Consider the following 19,655-nt stretch of genomic DNA (forward strand, 5'->3'; position numbering starts at 1 on the left):
ATAGCGCAAAGAGTCAGGAGCCCAGCCTGCTCTCAAAATCCTGTGGTGGCCTGGCCGCCGTTGGCGCCTTTCGTAAGGAAGCGACTAGGGGTGGGGCTGGGGCAAGCTAGAGGCCAGAGCTTAAGGATGCAAAGCAGATGAGGTCAAGGCCCGGAAGCACCCCGGCCTCGCCCCAGCCCAGGGCTCCAGACACTGGTGTGAAAAGGCCTGTGAACCTCCTCTCCGGTTCCCGCTCCTCGCTGGGCTTGCACCACTGTGCGGGTGCCACCGTTTCCCGAACTGCGAGGGGCACGCAGGCTGCACACAGGCTCCGGGAGACCCGGCCCGCCCCAGCCTCGGCCCGCAACGCCCCGGGAAGCACAGCTTCCGGTGCCCTGAGGCCTTTTCTCTAGGGACCGCAGTCCACCGCGGAGGTGGAAGATTCGGGGCCGGGGCGATCTTCCATCCTTCCCAGACCCTGACTGCGGTGCTCCAGGGCCGGCCCGGCTCTGGCTCCCTCACGCGGCTAGCCTCCCGGGTGGCCTAGCAGGAGGGGCGAGGCTGCGCGGTCTCTCCACCAATCAGAACCGCCGTGTTGGCTGGTGAGGGGCGGGCCTCAGGCCCCCACCAATCATAGCCCGGCTGCTCTGGGCGGCGGTCCAGGCCTCTGCACCTCCGACATCAGGGAGGTGCATTTGCTCCTGGAGCGGGCGACCGCGCCCAGTTGGCGCCGACATCCTGGGGAAGGTGGCTCACCTGGGATCCTTACGTCTACGCTTTGTGACGAAGGGGTAAATAAGTAACGAGGCTGCTCCCCAGTCCCCCTTCTCGACAGTGCTTAGCTCACAGATGGTTCTGAGATCCTTTATCTGACACCTTGGGCTCAACAGTCTCCTCTCCTTGGAAACCTGGGTCAGGTTACCCCGCCGGACTCCACGACGTCCTGTATCACCTCCATCAAAGCCCTCCCCACACTGTGCAGGAGCTGACTGTCCTTCCGCCAGACTGGGGAGGCAACTGCTAAGTCACTCCTCTGTCCTCAGTTCTCCCCACAGGCTCCGATCAGCATTGCTGGATGAATGAAGTAGAAATTAGGCTCAGATTCCACGATCTGAGTTCTTCCAGTATGGTTTTAGGTATAAAAATCCAACAATTCAGAATGTGTTCTTAATAACGGGGGGAAGCATATCAATTCTCTACCGTAACACCCGCTTTTTGAAAGTCCCCTCTCTCATTCAGTGATTTTCGTTTCTTAGGTCCCTTACGAATCTGACCCCGTCCGGGCGCTGCCATCGCTGGCCCTAGTTCCGACCGCTCCTCGCCTCTCTGGAATCACTGCAGCGCATTTTTCTCTCTGCCTCCTGTCTCTTTCCTTCCTTCTCCACATTGCGATCTTGATGACCTTTCTAAAAGGCAAATCTAGTCATATCTCTCTTCTACTTAAACCTTTCCTGGATCCCCATTTCCCTCAGCATTATGTCCAGCTTTCTTAGCCTGAAAGATTCCAGGCCATTCGCAAAGAGTTTCTAGCTCTCGGACGCTGCCCCCTCTCTCACCCCTGCCCCCTAATCCACTGCAGCCATCCTCCAGGCACTGATCATTCTGTCCTCTGATCGCCACACGCCCCTTCCCCTACAGGCCTTTGGGGTCCCCCCATACCTACTGCCCTCCCACCTGCTCATGTGTTTCCATCATTACCCAAGGAGTTGGCTGAGGACGTGCCTGCTTGAGATGGCTCACTGATTTCTTGGGACACTGCTGCCAACTTGTGGCTGGTGGGTGAACATCTAGGTCAGGGCTAGTTTTGTTTGTTTGTTAAGGGCCACACCCAGGGCATATGGAAATTCCCAGAGGAGGGGTGGAATCTGAGCTGCAGCTGCCCGCTGCCCCACAGCCACAACAACTTGGGATCAAGTCGCGCATGCGACCTACACCACAGCTCACAGCAACGCCAGATCCTTAACCCACTGAGCAAGGCCAGGGATGGAACACTTGTCCTCATGGATGCTACTTGGGTTCGTTACTGCTGAGCCACGACAGGAACTCCCAGGTCAGGGCTAGTTTTAACCTCTACCTCTCCTGGGTTCAGAGAGAAGTGACTGCTTTGGAGATAAGCCTTCACTGGTACGACGGCAACAAATCCATTTGCCCCCAGCACGCTGGAGCGACCGTCCTAAAGCGGTGTCTGACCACATTACTCTACAGCTTCGCGCTCCCTGCTGCCTCACGGCAAAGCCAGACTTCCTTCGCCCAGCTGGCCCGTGGAGACCTTGTCTACCAAAGTGCTCCTCCGACACCCTCAGACCCAGCTAAGCTGGCATTTTCAGTGTTCCCTGGACAGCTCCTCGCCTATCTGATCTTTGGTTTTCTTTAATGATTTTTATTCTTTCCCTTACAGTGGGTTTACAGTGTTCTGTCAATTGTCTACTGTACAGCAAAGTGACCCGTTCACACATACATGTATACCTTCTTTAAATGATTTTAATTTTTCCATCTAATTTAAAACTTTTTGTTCAACTCCTTTTTCTCTCCAGGTCTGCCTAGGGCTGTGTGATCTCAAAAAGACCAAATTAACTGTGACTTTCTCTATGAAGCCTTTGTCCATCCCTTCAACTGTTAATTAACTGAGTACACACTCTTTGCCAAACGGTCTCCTAAGCTGCGTGGCGTCTTGGAAAGAACGTGGTTGCTAGAGTCAGAGAGAGCTGATTTCAGATTCTGGCTCCGCTGCCTAACCGAGTGACCTCGGGTAAGTCACTTCGCCAATCTGAGCTCCAGTTTCCTCATCTATTGTGATATTAAGATGAAATAAGATAATGTGTATGTAACACGGGTGTCGGAGTTTCTCCGCAGTCCCTCTTGCACGCCCTTCGTAGAGTCTGGTTACTCACCGCCCAGGGTTTCCGTGAACCCCAGGGATGTTTCCCTTCCCAGATCATCTCTGTCTCTGGTATCAGGTAGGCACCCCCTGAACCACCTGGTGCAGAGTTCCCAGGGCAGGCTCTTTCCGGTCATGGGCCCAGATCTTTTCCTTAGTTTCACATCATTCATTTACTGAGTACCCACAGGGCACCAGGCATTGTTCTAGTGCTGGGGATACAGCAGTAAACAAAACAAAGATTTGCTTTTATGAAGCTTACATTCTGGTGGGGAAAACCAGCAGTCAACAATCAACGAATGTATAATAGGAGTTCCCTTGTGGCTCAGCTGTCACTGAGACTTGTCACTGCTGTGGCTCTGGTTATAGCTGTGGCACAGGTTCAATCCCTGGCCTGGGAACTTTCGCCTGCCAGGCATACATAACCTCCCCCCAAAAAAAAAAGTATAATAAAGTATCAGATTGTGATTTGTATTATGGGGAAGAAAAAACAAACCAAAGAATAGAAGATGACGGATATGAGGGTGGGCGGGCCAGGTGATTTTAAACGAGATAATTTGAAGGTCTCCTGAGGGAGAGCATGATATTTGAACAAACTTGAATGAAATAAGACAGCAAATCACACACATAATGTGGGGAAAAGGCTTTTCTAAGCCAAGAGAAAAGCAAGTCCAAAGGTACACAGGCAGGACCATTCCAGGGTGCCGATAGGTAAGCAAGGAGGCTCGGGCGCCTGGACCAGGGAGACGGGGAGATGAGGTCAGAGAGGGGGCAGGACGCTCAATCACGTAGGGCCTCATGCGTCACATGAGGACTTCGGATTTTGGTTTTTAATGTAAGAAGAGGCTTCCCAGTTTTGCTATGTTGTTTGTGTTCATTATAATATGCAGTTATGTCCAGCAGGTTAGTTATCATAGGGTTAGTGAACAAATCCACCCTCCTATGACGTACTTTGCAACTTGGAAAGGATCAGCACAATTCCCACATTGCAACACGTATCGTTTTCTATAATGAAAATATCCTTGTAAGGTGACAACAACCCACAGAAGATAACTATGAAAACAAACCTCTGACTCTTACAGAAATTTCATTGTCTTTTCCAGCAATGAGTCTTAGAAATTTCAGTTGCTCTCCAAGACAGCAATAAGTATGAAAAATAAGTATAAATTTAACCCAAACTTTATAAAAACTAGGAGGTAGATATTCTCTCCCTCCCGTCTCTAAAAAGAGTGCACAAGATCTCCTGGTGTTTTATACTCGCTTCTTTTTTTTTTTTTTTTTTGCCTTCTGTCTTTTTTTTTTTTAGGGCCGCACCTGCAGCACATGGAGGTTCCCAGGCTAGGGGTCTCATCGGAGCTGTAGCCACCAGCCTACGCCAAGGCCACAGCAACACGGGATCCAAACTGCATCTGTGACCTACACCACAGCTCACGGCAATGCCGGATCCTTAACCCACCAAGCAGGACCAGGGATCAAACCCGCAACCTCATGGTTCCTAGTCGGATTCGTTAACCACTGAGCCACGACAGGAACTCCCTCTTCTTCTTCTTCTTTTTTTCCTTTTTAGGGCACCGCATGCAGCATGTGAAAGTTCCTGGGCTGCCAGCCTACACAGCAATGCTGGATCTTAAATCACCAAACAAGGCCAGGGATGGAACCCACTTCCTCATGGACCCCAGTTGGTACGTCTAGAGTTACCGCCAGAGTTAACGACTGAGCCACAGTGGGAACTCCCCCATCACTTTCTACTGTGTTTTTACAGAGGTGGGAGTGGGGCTGACAGGGGACACAGTTAATAACAAAACCCCTACCGTGGTATTAGATGAGGCAAGACCGAGCTGGTGTACTCCTGATGGGGAGCTTGAGCATAGAAATGGTACAAATTAGAAGCTGTTGTTACTTTCTAGACCTTATTTCTCCATCCCTGTCATATCTTCGAGCTTTGCTTACCACTGGCCAATATTATAGCCAGTCTTCCTCATAGACGCCTACCGAGGAAGCCAGGGTGAGTGCAGGCTTCTCTCCTGTCTCCACTTGGAAGTTACTGTTTACGGCCACAGCGATCCCTGGTAGCCAAGTTTCTACCTTTAATGCCGATAATAGCTGGTCTTTAGATAGTGCTATTGGTCAAGCATGTCCTAAATAGGACATCTATGAACCCACTGGATCCTTACAGACGGCCCAGGAGGCAGATACTACTTTTATTATGCCCATTGTATAGATGAGGCACCTGCAGTCAGGCCATCCACAAAACCACACAGAAGTGGCCTCTTCTTTCCATTCACGGCTGTGGGCTGATGTGGTCTACCTGCCTCGTGCACTCAAATCAAAGGGAAAAACCAGGTCTTATCTCCCATGACTCTGCTGGGTGAGGCAGCAGTTATTATTTCCATTCATTGCTGAACAGATCAAGGCATCAAGAAGTCAAGCGGTTCTTTTCTTGTCACCTCATCATCCCCAAGGGGCAGTGCTAGATGCTCTCTGCCAAGCACAACTGCTTGGGCACACAAAATGCGATGGGTAAGGGTGTGATTTTGAAATAGGAGGCAGTGTTTTAATCTAAGTAATGCCGCATACTGGCCCAGACCTCTCTTAGACTCAATTCGTCTATCAGCAAAATGAGGACAGTAAGTGAATCTCCAGCACGGACTTGTGAGTATTGAATAAGGAAGGTCTTATGGTACCTGGCTTATAGCAAGTGCTTCTTCAATGGTTACTGTAATTATTTTGTGTTTGTTTTTGATTCTTTTTAAAATTGCAGTATAGTTGATTTAGTTTCATTACTATTAGTACCATTATTATCATTATTATTTGTCTTTTTGCTTTTTCTAGGGCGGATCCCGCGGCATATGGAGGTTCCCAGGCTAGGGGTCGAACCGGAGCTGTAGCCACCGGCCTACGCCAGAGCCACAGCAACGCGGGATCCGAAGCCACGTCTGCAACCTACACCACAGCTCACGGCAACGCCGGATCCTTAACCCACTGAGCAAGGCCAGGGATGGAACCCGCAACCTCATGGTTCCTAGTCGGATTCGGTAACCACCGTGCCACGACGGGAACTCCAGTATCACCATTATTATTATATCATTCTACAGCCAAACTATGCTGGTTCTCTTAAGAAACAATTAGATCAAAAGCAACTGGGTCAAAAGCGGGACATTTGCTTGTTTTTTATGTTGGGGCCGTAGGTGCTAGCGCTGAGCAAGCTTCCGCCTTTCGTTTTATACTTTCCGAAATCATGTCTTCCTCGTCGAGACATACCTCAAGAGGCAGGCTCTAATGGGGCTATTTTATACCAGGATGTTTGTGGAGAAAGGACTGTTGTTCTCTGAGTAATCTGAGATACCGTGGGTTCCCCTCTCCACGGTCATTCACTCTTCTCACTCAGGTCTGGGATGATGGCTCCTCCGGCTGGATGGCCCGGAGGCTGCGCGCTGCACAAAGAACGCTCGCCTGCTGTTGAAGGCTCTGTGCTCTCTGGCCTGACTTTTCTTTCACCCTTACCTCCTGTTAGTACCCTAGCAATCTGTAAACTCTCTTGATTTAGAGTCTACTTTGATGTCAGGATAGCTACCTTTGCTCTCTTTCGGTTACTATGTCCAGGGAATATCGTCTTCTATCCTTTCTCTTTCAGTCTATTTGTGTCTTTGGATCTAAAGTCACGTCTCTTGTAGAGAGCATATAGTTGGATTATGCGTTTTTTATCTATTCTGTTAATCTCTATCTCTCTCTCTCTCTCTCTTTTTTTTTTTTTTTTCTTTTTAGGGCCACACCTGCAGCATATGGAGGTTCCCAGGCTAGGAGTCAACTTGGAGCTGCAACTGCCAGCCAATGCCATGGCCATAGCAACGCAGGATCCAAGCCACATCTGTGACGTACACCATGGCTCATGGCAATGCCAGATCCTTAACCACTGAGAAAGGCCAGAGATCAAATCCGCATCCTCATGGATACTAGTCAGGTTCTTAACCTGCTGAACCACAACAAGAACTCCCTAGTCTCTGTCTTTTGATTAGAGAACTTAATCCTCTTACATTTAAAGTAATTCCTGGAGTTCTCTGGCGGCTCAGCAGGTTAAGGATCCAGCATTGTCCCTGCTATGGCTCTGATTACTGCTGTGGCACAGGCTCAGTCCCTGGCCTGGGAACTTCCACATGCCCAGGCGTGGCCAAAGAAATAAAGTAATTCCTAACAAGAAAGGACCTGCTTTTGTCATCTTGCTCTGTGTTTTCTACACGCCCCACAGCTATTTTGTCCCTCATTTCCTGCGTGACTATCTTAGTTTTGTTTAGGTGATTTTTTGTAGTAAAACATTTACATTCTTTTCTCACTTCCTTTTGTTTATATTCTCCAGCCCTTTTCTCTGTGAGTACCACGGGATGTACGTTTAATATCCCAAACTACAACACTCTAATTTGAATTTATCACAGGTTAACTTCAAAATACAAAATCTCTGCTCCTTTACATCCCCTTTTGGTGGTTGATGCCACAGAATCACATCTTTATACCCTGTGTGCCTCCAAACATAAACTAATAATCCTTTCAAATTCTTTGGTCTCTTAAATTATATCAAAAATAAAACTTGGAGTTACGAACCAAAGTTACAATAATACTAGATTTTGGGCTAATAATTGTTTGTTTGTTTGTTTTCCGTAAATGTATTAGGCTCTGAAATCATGTCAAAAACGAAATATGCAGTTACAAACCATTGACAGTATAACCAGCTTTTGTAACTGCCCATGTATTTACTTTTATTGAGATTTCTATTTCTCTATATGGTTTCATGTTCCTGTCTAGTGTCCTTTCATTTCATACTACAGGGCTCCCCTGGGCATTTCTTGCAGATCAGGTCTAGAGAGCAAAAATTCCTTCAGCCTTTGTTTATTGGAGAATGTCTTAATTTTCCCCTCACTTTTGGAGGACAGTTTTGCCAGATATAGGATTCTGGTTCACAAAGCTTTCCCTGGAACACTTTGAATATATTGGCCACTGCCTTCTGGCCTCCAAAATATCTCATGAGAAATCTGCCAAAAATCTTATTGAGGATGCCTCATGTGTGAGGATTTGCTTCTGTCCTGCTGCTTTTGTATCTCAGTCTGAGTCTCTTTGAGTTCATCTTTCCTGGAGTTCACTGAGATTCTTACATGTTTATATTCATAATTTTTATCCAATTTGGGACATTTTCAGCTACTGTTTCTTCAAATATTTTCTCTGCCCCCTTCTCTCTTCTCATTCTGGGAGTCCCACAATACATATGTTGGTCTGCTTGGTGTTATCCCACAGGTCCCTTAAAGCTCTGTTCACTTTTCTTTAATTTTTTTCCTTCTGTTCCTCAGACTCAATAATTTCTATTGTCCTATCTTCAAGTTAACTGATTCTTTCTTCTGCCTACTCAAATGTGCCTTTGAATCCCTCTAGTGGATTTTTCATTTCAGTTATTATACCTTCTGCTAAGACTAGAAAAGAAAAAGAATTTCTTTTGGGTGTCTTTTTAGGTTTTATATCTCTTTATTGATACTTCTATCTTATTCATACATTATTTTCTTGACTTTCTCCACATTTTCCTTTAGTTCCTTAAGCATCTTTAAGACAGTTGTTTTAAGTGTTTTCTGATAGATTTTCCATCAGACTTTTTTCAGGGAAGTTTCTGTTGATTTATTTTTTATTTGAATGGGTCATGGTTTCCTGTTTCTTTGTATGCCTTGTGATGTGGTTTTTGCTGAAAACTGGACATTTCAATCTAATGATGTGCTAACTTTGGAAATTATAATCTCCCCCTTCCCCAGGACTTGCTGGGGTTTTTTGCCTGTTTTATTGTTGTAGGCTCTCTCTGTACCAAGAATCAGCATGACATGTAAACTTAAGGTCTCCTCAGGTCTTTTCTGGGCCTACATCTTTCCCTGAGTGTGTGTGTGGTCACATTCTAATTTTCCTTATATATGAGTTGTTTTTGAATGTCCTAGACTTTATATGTCTGGGCCTCAAATGGAGAAAAATTAAAATGAAGGGCAGAAAAAGGAGTACTGGTCCTTTAAATCCCCTGGAAGTCACTTGAGCCAGGGGAGGAGTGGCTTGCAACACGGAGGGAAGTTGCAACAGCAATAGCTGCCCTCCTCTTTGTTTGCACCTCTGCGATCAGAAGCAGAAATCAGCAATCAGAGTACAGATGCTTGTGTTTGGAGGAGAGTATCCTTCTTGCTCACCACAGCTCCTGCTAGCTGCGTGTAGGTTACTCGTAGAACGTGTGTGTATTGCCTGCCATGGGGCTGGGGTGGGGGATGAGTACCTGCTACTGTGCTAATAACTGAAATTGCTGAAATGAACTGCATTTGTCATCCAAGCCTCCCCTGGAAGTTATTGCAAGCCTTCAGTTACATCAGATTCTGCCAGTTCAGTTGTTGTCTCGGTGGGGAAGCAGATTCCAGGTGGTTCCTACTCTGCCATCTTCCCAGAATCTTCTATAATTCTTTTTATACATTGTTGGATTCTACTTATTAATGTTTTGTTGAGGATTTCTGCATCTGTGTTCATGAGATATATTTCTTTTTTTATAAGGTTTTTTGTTTGTTTGTTTGTTTTTGTCTTTTTGCCTTTTCCAGGGCTGCAGCTGCAGCATATGGAGGTTCCTGGGCTAGGGGTCTAATCGGAGCTGTAGATGCCAGCCTACGCCAGAGCCATAGCAGTGCGGGATCCAAGTCGCATCTGCGACCTACACCACAGCTCACGGCAACGCCAGATCCTTAACCCATTAAGCAAGGCCAGGGATCGAACCCGCAACCTCATGGTTCCTAGTTGAATTTGTTAACCATTGTGCCACGACGGGAACTCCCTACTTCTGAAGTTTTCTTTTTTGAAAGTTCTTTGTCTAGTTTTGGTATTAGGGTATTAATGCTGATATCATAGAATGAGTTAGGAAGTAGTCCCTCTTGATTCTACCTTCTGGAAGAAATTAGAAATCGATATAATTTCTTCCTTAAATATCTGGTAGAATTCACCAGTGATGCCATCTGGGCCTGGTGTTTTCTGTTTGGGGAAGTTTTTTAAATATTGATCAATTTCTTTAATAAATATAAGCCTACTCAGATTGTTTGTTTCCTCTTAATGTGAGTTTTGATAGTTTATGTCTTCCAAGGAATTGGTCCATTTCATCTAGGTTATTAAATTTGTGGGTACAGAGTTGCTCATAAAATTCCTTTATCTTTTTCAGTGTCCATGAGATCAGATGTCCCCCTTTTCACTTCTGATATTAGTGATTTGTGTCCTCTTTTTTCTTAGCCTAGCTAGAGACATATCAATTTTATTCACCTTTTCAAAGAATGAGTTTTTGGTTTTGTTAATTTTCTCTATGGATGTCCTATTTTCACTTTCATTCGTTTCTGGTCTAATTTTGCATTGTTTCTTTTCTTTTCTTCTGCCTTCTTTGGATTTAATTTTCTTTTTCTAATTTCCAAATGTAGAGCTTAGATTATTGATTTTAGATCTTTCCTCTTTTCTACTAAGTTAGATTTCTTATATATTTATATTTATAAACACATGCACATATATTCTAATATATATATATTTCTAATATATTAGATTCAATGCCATCGAAGCACTGCTTTTGCTATGTCCCACAAATTTTGGTAAGTTGTATTTTCATTTAGTTCAAAATATTGTAAAATTTCTCTTGATGTTTCTTCTTTGGCCCATGTGTTGTTCAGAAGTTTTGTATTATTTAAAGCTTATTTACTACTTTAATTTCCATGTATTTTGGATGACAGAGCTATTTTCCTGTTGTTGATTTCTAGCTTAGTTCCGCTGTGATCTGAGAGCACCCACTCCATGGTTTCTCTTCTATTCCTGAGTGCTCCAAGCTGTGCCAGCTTGGGAGAAGGGCTATTGCGGGTGAAATGCAATGCTTCCTCTTATCTGCTTCAATGCAGCTGTTCTTGGCTTTTAGCTTGTCTGGGTACTGCGACTTCTTAACTGGTTTCTGGAAGTCTCATAAAGGCTTTTTGGACTGCACACTGTAAGTTAATGTCTCTGTCGAAGAAGGAAGTCTGAGGCTTCCTATCCCACTACCTTGCTAACACCACTCCTCTCGGGCAGGTTAATTTTTGTAACGAGTACACCTGGAAGCTGAGGCTCTTTATATAGATGCCCTTTAAACTAAATATGCTCACATACTCCTTGGAAAGTTTTTGTGAACGCCTAGGAGTATGCATATCCAGTCTGAAGACCGCTTTTCTGGAGGGCTCAGATTGAGTATTCTTCTGGCTTCCCTTGTGATTTTGTTTGCTCACTCTGCCCCTGTTATGCCAACAGGGTGCCAGCTCCCTATACAGGGTCTCTTCCATCCCCAGCCTGGGACATCTGGCCAAGGAGAGCATCTGGCAGGCTTTGAGGGATGAGTGATGGGCAGCTGTCCTGGGCCCACATACAGCAGCAGGGCTTCCATTCGACCAGGAAGACAGGCTAGTCCCTCATCCCTCTCAGGAAGCTCTCCAGGTTTATCTCAGACCCACATACACTGAGATATGTGTCAGGGTGGGCTGCCTTCCATCACTAGTCTCTCTCTGCAGGAAGGCAGAGGGGAAACGGAATGAGCTGTTCTCTCACAGAGCATTCTGAATGGCTCCTTCTCCAGCTCTGCTCCTGTTTTCCCACACTTCCTAAGGAAGCCTTCTTCTTTCTTCTGAATGACCACAGCCAGGTTCTCGGCACGGGTGCAGTTTGATAAAGATGTCCTTCCTCTGAACAGCATGTGAAAAGCATGGTCAGCTTCATTTCAGTCTCAAGCTTAGGCTTCCTACACACCCTCCCTCTGGAACTGAGCTGTACCCTTTCCGTGTCTGCAGATATACTGTCTCTGGGACAATGCTCCATTCCTTTGGGTGTCTGGAAGCAGGGCCTCTGCTTTGTTCCAGTTTGCCCCTTTGTCTATGGTCTTGTGAGCATTAAGGTCTATTTATGGCTAGGTTCTTCACACTCTGAAGTGGGGGTTTTAACCCTAAGTCAGGACCTGGACCTAGTCTGGAAGCCTCTGACCTGCTTGTCCCCATGCTCCAGGCCTTGAGAATCAGGAACTTGATGGGGTGCTCAATAAGTGGAAACGATTAACCTTAAACCCAACCAACACTCCACACGACAACCCCAACGCTCTCCAGGATGCCACCCATTACCAAGGGCTCTACGGTGGCCCATTCTAACCTGGATCCGGGACAAAACCAACACCTTCCGCCTAGACTGGCTGCTCCGTGGAGGCCACTGGAACACTGTCCCCAACAGGAAGCAGCCTAACACAAAGAGGTTATCAAGAAGTGTCTGGCGCATCTGACGTACGCTCGTTACTCTACATGGCTACCACCCACAATACCATCGGGACACGTCCCCATCTTGCCATCTCGCTTATTTCTTTTCTGAGGCTAACAAACCCAGGCTCCTGCAATCTGGTTTAATTAGACAAGTCCCTGAACAACTTTTATGTCAGTCACTGAAGAAAGGCAAAACAGACATCCCTGCCCTCAAAATGCAATCCTGGGAAGAATAAAGGATACACAGTTAGGTTCCACTGTGGTGTCGTGATTCCTGGCCAAAAGAAAGGCCATATGACGGCAGTACACGTGAATGATATAGTGAGGCATCTCAAGAAATTGAAGAGAGAAGTTTGCCCACCACAGTGGAATCTGTTTTTGCTGCCTGTCATCCAATCACCCATCCTCAGGAGGAATGTTCTCTCCCTACTCTCAGCCCATATGTTTGTGGCAGATTTGACTCCACCACCAATTTGGGGGAGGAGGGTCAACCTGCAACTCCAGGCATGGCCGTGAAAACATCACATTTCTTAAGTCACGATGATGGTTCCAGAGCAGACCCATGGCTAATCATAGTCAATGAGAGGCAATGACCCTCTTGCGGGAACACTGGGGGAGAGGCAGCCACATTTTTAAGCTATATACTTGAGTCCAGAGGGAGAGCTCCAGCCACCTTGCATCATGAGGGGAAAGAGAGCCTGTCTCTGAAGGGAGGCAACACAGACAGATGGATAGAGAGACGAAGGGTTTAAGTCTATGGCAACCCAAGAAATAGCAAAGACAAAAAAAAAAGTCTATAGCAACCCTGCCTGAAGCCAGAATTTTCTGTTGACATGAGCCAGTAAAGTCTCTTTCCAAGCTGAAATTGACTACTTAGATTTAAAGTCAACCTACAATGCATATCAGCAGACATTAGGTCACTTCAAAACATTTTATTTAATTGTTCTGAAGCGACGGGACTTCTCCAGAGGCTGCCATCAGGAAAACCACATGACACTAGTTAAGAGCACAAGCTTTTGTTGTTGTTGTTGTTGTTGTTGTTGTTGTTTAGGGCTGCAACCACGGCATATGGAGGTTCCAGGCTAGGGGTGGAATTGGAGCTGTAGCAGCCAGCCTATGCTACAGCCACAGCAACACGGGATCCAAGCTGCGTCTGGGACCTACACCACAGCTCATGGCAACGCCGGATCCTTAACCTGCTGAGCAAGGCCAGGGATGGAACCTGCATCCTCATGGATACCAGTCAGGCTCGTTAACCACTGAGCCCCGACGGGAACTCCGCCAACAGCACAAGCTTTCAAGCCAGACACACATGGAGCTGATTACTGGTTTTTTTCCTTTTCTTTCTTTCTTTTTTTTTTTTTCTGGCGGTGCCTGAGGCCTGCAGAAGTTCCCAGGCCAAGGGATTAGTCCAGCGCCACAGCAGTGACCCGAGCAACTGCAGTGACAACACCAGACCTTAACCCACTGTGCCACAAGAGAAATCTGACTCCTGGTTTCTTAACCTTTCTGAGCTTCCATTTCTTCATCAGTTAAATGCAGATAATGACAGTGTCAATGTGATTTTTTTTTTTTATGGATGAGGGCAGATTTTTTTTTTTTTCAAGGCTAAGGGCAGACTACAGCATCTTGGGTTTTAAATTAATATGAGATTTTTTTCATCTACAAACTCAAAACCCTGGTTTAATTAAAGACATAAAAGTTCAATTTACAAAAATATTATTCTATTTCTAAGTTGATTATATAAGAGTAATGATTAGGTTTAAGGGGATCTTTTATCATTGTTCAGATGACTCAGGTAGAACAATCTAACCTCTGTTAGGGATTCCCTGGTGGCCTAGCAGTTAAGGATTTGGCATTGTCCCTGATGTAGTTCAAGTTCAGTCCCTGGCCTGGGAACTTTTGTATGCCATGGGCACACCAAACAAACAAACAAAAACCCTCCTTTAAATAATTAATCCCATTCTTAAACTTATAAAAATTAATCTCATTGAGCATTAAAACCGAATTTGTAAATGTTATAGATTCTTTTCATTTTACACCCATCATATGCCTGCTCAATAAAGTTTCTTCTCTAATACGCAAATTCTCCCCAAGTACTTAACAAAAATTTGTTACATACATATAAGATACAGATCTACTAGATCTAGTATTCCAACACTGGCTATAAACTTAATTAAATTTCTGTATACTTCAGAGGTCTGATCTATCAAATTAGACTAATCTCACATTTTTCAATATGCTATATTATTTCAAAATTACATTTTTGAATACAAACATACCCACACAATTATATTTAAACACAAAAGTATTAATATGACAGGTTTGATTTATTTATCATCTCTATATTTAATAACTCTAAGCTTTAAGGACTTTAAAACCACGTACTAAGAAAGAAGTTCTAGCATCTCCAGGGGGTTCAGGTTACTGGGTCAACAATGCACAATCATGATAGAGTTACCATGGGGGGGGGGGACGCTGAAGGGACTGATTCAACAGTTCCTGACTGTGACATAGTTACCGTCTCAGGAAGGTTTACGTTGACAGTTTAAATACATTGAGGCTATTGGGTTGGCAACTTATTAGCACAGTGAGGTCATTATCAGTTAGATTTGAGACTGGGATGTAGGACCTGAGATGTGCAGGTTCCAGGATTACTCTACTTGAGCCGCACATGGACACACGGAGCCATTCTTATGGTCACCACAGCCGGGGACTTCTAGTCCCTATCCTTCTCCTGGGTTCAAATCATACCCTTCTGTGATTCACCTGCTCAGAGTTTGCAACCTCACTCAGTTTGCGAGAAAGGAAAATTCTGTCAAATTTGAGTGGATTCTTGGGCTCTTTTAAGGTATTTTAATGCAACTGTTCTTTAAAAACTTGGGAGAAGGATGGAGGCCTTTCCAGCCTTCCAAGATTCTGATGTAATTGGTCTGGGTGCAGCCTGGGCATCAGGATTTTTCAAAGCTCTCCAAGTGATTCTACTATGAAGCCAACTTTGAGAACTGCTGTTATGCCTTCTTCTCTAGCTCTCAAGAAGTATCAAGTATCTTGATACTTCTCATACCTCTCTGTCTGCCACAAGTTGTGTCGATGGCAGTAAAGGTATAATGAAAACAAGGCCTTAGAATGAGACTGCTTAGGTAGATCTTGAGTGAATTTCTTACCTTCTCTGTGCCCGAGAGTCACTATCTACAAGAAGGGAATAATAATTATAGCTTATCTTCTAAGGACTTTTTTAAGTAGGATTAAGTGGTATTATTATGTGCAATGCTTATTGAATAGCACCTGCTTATATTAAGTGCTCAATACATCTTAGCTATTCTTGTCATTATTTCATGCAAATTACCATATAATCTGGAAATAAATCTCTTCCTTTCTAATCCTTACAGTTGCTCTTTTATTTTCTGTCTTATCGTATTGGTCAGGACCTCCAATATCATGTCCAGCATTAGTGGTGATAGAAGTGCCCTCCACCCCTATCTTACCAGCCTGCTTCATTGCCAGTATTAAAGGACATGCTTCTAAGGTTCATGAGCATGCTTGTACTTTAATATATGAGGTTTGTTGGAGGTTTTGCTAAAGATGCTCTTTTTCGTATTAAGGAAGTGATTTCCTTATTTTTTAAGAGGCACTGAATTTTATTGCATGATTCCCTTGCATTGAGGGAGACAATCAAACAGTTTTCCCCCTTGAGGCTATGAAGGTGAATTCTACTCGTTGAAAGGACAACACTGATCAAATGGGGGCAAACTGAGAAGGAGAATTATTACATAGGAGGTGGGAAATGTATCAAGGTTAACTACAAAGGAATACGTTAAGTAAATTCAGAAGCTTTTCAGATGAGTCAGACCTTAAGAAGAGAGAGGAGAAAAACAAACAAAACGTATGGACTGTTTCCATTTTGGTGATCACAGAGTGAGGATTTCGAGAACACAGTGGGGGTTAGCCAAGTGGGATTAAAGTTTCTGTAATCCTGCACTAGATATCCTTTCTCCCTTGCTGCCCTCGTCTTTTTCCAACTGCAGGAAGTGCTTTTTTTTTTTTTTTTTTTTTTTAGTTTTTTAAAAAAATAATCCCTAGGAAAGGTGAAACGATGGTATGATGAATTAACAGTTTATCCGTCACTTAGATCCACCAGTTGTTAACACTTGGCTACACTGGTTTCTCTAGGTATCCATGTACTTTTTTCTTTTGCTGCTGAACCCTTTGAAAGTTGCACACGTGAGGACATTCTATGCCTGAATACCTGCGTGCATGTGGCTCTTTGAACAAGAACATTCTCCTCCTACCTGCAACACCACGATCACATCCAAGAAATGTAACATTCATATACCCAGTAAACAACAACAGTAAAGTTTCATCCGTTATTGCTCTTTCCTTCATAACTTTTTTCTTATTTGACCTAGGACTCAATTAAGGATCTCACAGTGCATTCAGCTGTCAAGCCTATCTAGCATCTTTAATCTTTTTTAAAGCATCTTTTTATCTTTATCTTTAATTTAGAACAGTACACACACACACATGCATGTGCACTGCCCACACACACATGGAGATGGTCTTTCATGACTTTACTGTTTTGAAGAGTTTAGGAAGGTCGTTTTCTAGAAAATACCCCACAATATGGATTTGGTCACTTTCCCCCCCAAAAATGGATTTAGGTTAATCATTTTTGGCAAAAATACTGCATATGTGATACACACAACATATGTACGACGCATATGTAGTATTTTTACATCACATCAAGAGGCACGTCATGTCAGTTTGTTTCATTATTGGTGACAATGTTTGATCCTTTGTTTCAGGTGGTATCCATCAGACTTCCTTTTCTTTTTCCTTTTTTAAAATTTTATTGAGGTATAGTCGATTAAATGCTTTGTTCATTTCTGCTGTACAACAAAGTGAGTCAGTTATACATTTACGCGTACCCATTCCGTTTCAGATTCTTTTCCTACAGAGGTTATCACGGAATATGGAGTTCCCTGTACTACACAGCAGGACCTGGCGGACCAGCCATTCCATACACAATGGTGTGCATTTGCCAATCCCAGAATTCCATTTTAGTAGTACCTTTTCCTCTCTGCATTTAGTAAAGTAACCTATGGAATGATACTTTGAAACAGTGTAAATATTCTGTTTTGCAAGAATCTTTCACCCAGTGGTTTTAGCATCCATTGACCATCCTTACCTGAATCTGTTCATTACTTGATGGTTGTAAAAGAGTGATCTTCTAAGGCAGTAGTACCACCTGCAAATGAAATAAGTGGAAGTTAGAGAAGCTGACACTACCTCAGAAGAAGATCTGGGGAAACACTTATAAAGGATTTATGCTGAAGACAAAGGCATGAGGTTATGAAAGACACGATTCTCTTGAGCTTTTATACCCAAGAGAGCTTCTGGGTTCTGGATCCATAAGACGTTTTGCTGTCGACTTCAATCTAGTCAGTTTAAGTTAATAAATTGTGCAGTTGCAGATCTATTTTATCTGTATGCTAAAATAATTAGACTCGCTGCAGAAACGAGTCCCAGACATTCACTCTCTTGTCCTCCATATAATCTGGCCTGGGTCTGAGGAGTTGTAGTGGCTTAGTGCTTGGATTGTCCTTTCCTGTGCTACTGCCTACGGAGAAGTGGTGGGACTAGGTTAGGAAGCTGAAAGAACTGATGGAGTTTCAAAAATCCTGACATTCCTGAATAAGCTGAGATATATATATATATATCTCACATTTTATCTATTCTACATTTATGGACAATTGGGTGGTTTCTGCATTTTGGCTGTTATGAACAATGCTGCAATGAACATGAGATACCTCTTTGAGATCTTTCTTGCAATTATTTTAGATATATGCCTGGAAATGAGATTTCTAGATCACATGGTGGTTCAATTTTTAATTTTTTGAGGAATCTTCGTAGTATTTTTCATTGTGGCTGCACCAATTTTTATTTCCACCAACAGCAGACAAGGGGTCCAATTTCTCCACATCCTCACCAACACTTGTTTTCTTTTTCGCAGTGGCCATTCTAACAGGTAAGTGGTAACATCTCCTTGCGGTTTTGATCTGCATTTCCCTGATTGGTGAAGTTGTGCACACTAATACCGTGTCATACACCTGTCAGTAATACAAATTACAAGTGTTTTCTCTGTGGAAATGTCTATTCATGTCCTTACTCATTTTAAAAATGGGTTTTTGGCTTTTTGCAGCTGAACTGTAGGAGTCATGTATTTTGGATATTAACCCCTTATCAGATAGGTGTGCTTTCTTTCCTCCCACTCTGAAGGCCACTTTCTCATTTTGTGGATTGCACCCTTCACTGTTCAGACACTTTTTACTTTGATGTAGTCCCATTCATCTATTTTTGCTTTTGTTGATAGTGATTTTGACATCATACCAAGAAATTACCAAGACCAATGTCAAGAAGCTTCTCCCTTATGTTTTATTCTAGGAGTTTTATAGTTTCAAGTCTTATATTTAAGTCTTTAATATAATTTGAGTTGAATTTTTAGCTATGGTGCGAAATAAGGGTCCAGTTTCATTCTTTTGCCTGTAGATACCCAATTTTCCCAACACTACTTGTTGAGGAAGCCATCCTTCCCCATTGTGTATTCTTGTTTCTCTTGTTGAATATCAGGTAATTTTACATGTGTGGGTTTATTTCTAGTGTCTTTATTCTGTTCCATTGTTCTATATGTAAGTCTTTATACAGATACATTACTGTTTTTATTACTGCAGCTTTATAATATATTTTGAAATCAGAGTGTGATGCCTCCAGCCTTGTTCTTCTTTCTCAAGATTGCTTTGGCTTTTGGGGATCTTTTGTGGTTTATGTGAATTTTAGGATTTTTTTTTCTATTTCTATAAAAGCTGCCAGGATTTTGGTAGGGATAGCTTTGGATCTGTATATCACTTTGGGTAGTACAGACATCTTTAAAATATTGTCTTCCAAAAAAAAAAAAAAAAAAAAAGGAGTTCCCGTCGTGGCGCAGTGGAAACAAATCTGACTAGGAACCATGAGGTTGTGGGTTCGATCCCTGGCCTCGCTCAGTGGGTTAAGGATCCAGAGTTGCTGAGGGCTGTGGTGTATATCGCAGACGTGGCTTGGATCTGGTGTTGCTGTGGCCGTGGTGTAGGCCGGCAGCTATAGCTCCGATTCGACCCCTTCCTGGGAACCTCCATATGCTGCAGGTGCGGCCCTAAAATGCAAAAAAAAAAAAAAATATATATATATATATATATATATATATATATACAGTCTTCCAATCCATGGACATGGAATGTCTTTCCGTTTATTTGCATTGGCTTTAATTTCCTTCAGGGATGTTTTGTTGTTTTCAATGTACCAATCTTTTGCCTCCCTTATCAAATTTATTACTAAATATTCATTCTTTTTGATGCTATTTTAAATGACATTGTTTTTAAATTTTCTTTTCAGTTAGCTCATTACTAGTGTATGTTGATTTTCTATTCTGCAACCGTACTGATTTCAGTTCTAACAGTTTTTTTTTG

At 43.6% G+C, this 19,655-nt stretch overlaps 1 protein-coding gene across 1 annotated transcript in view; it reads right to left on the reverse strand.

The window, feature by feature from the left end:
- ZNF691 (zinc finger protein 691) overlaps positions 1–19,655 on the reverse strand; it is a 55,991-nt gene that overhangs the window by 21,836 nt on the left and 14,500 nt on the right. The window contains exon 2 of the transcript XR_002345245.1: positions 17,339–17,398. The gene's annotated coding sequence lies outside the window, so the exon portion shown is untranslated. The remainder of the gene's footprint in view (positions 1–17,338; positions 17,399–19,655) is intronic.

The sequence above is a fragment of the Sus scrofa genome, chromosome 6 (genome assembly GCF_000003025.6).
Source record: "Sus scrofa isolate TJ Tabasco breed Duroc chromosome 6, Sscrofa11.1, whole genome shotgun sequence".
NCBI lineage: Eukaryota > Metazoa > Chordata > Mammalia > Artiodactyla > Suidae > Sus > Sus scrofa.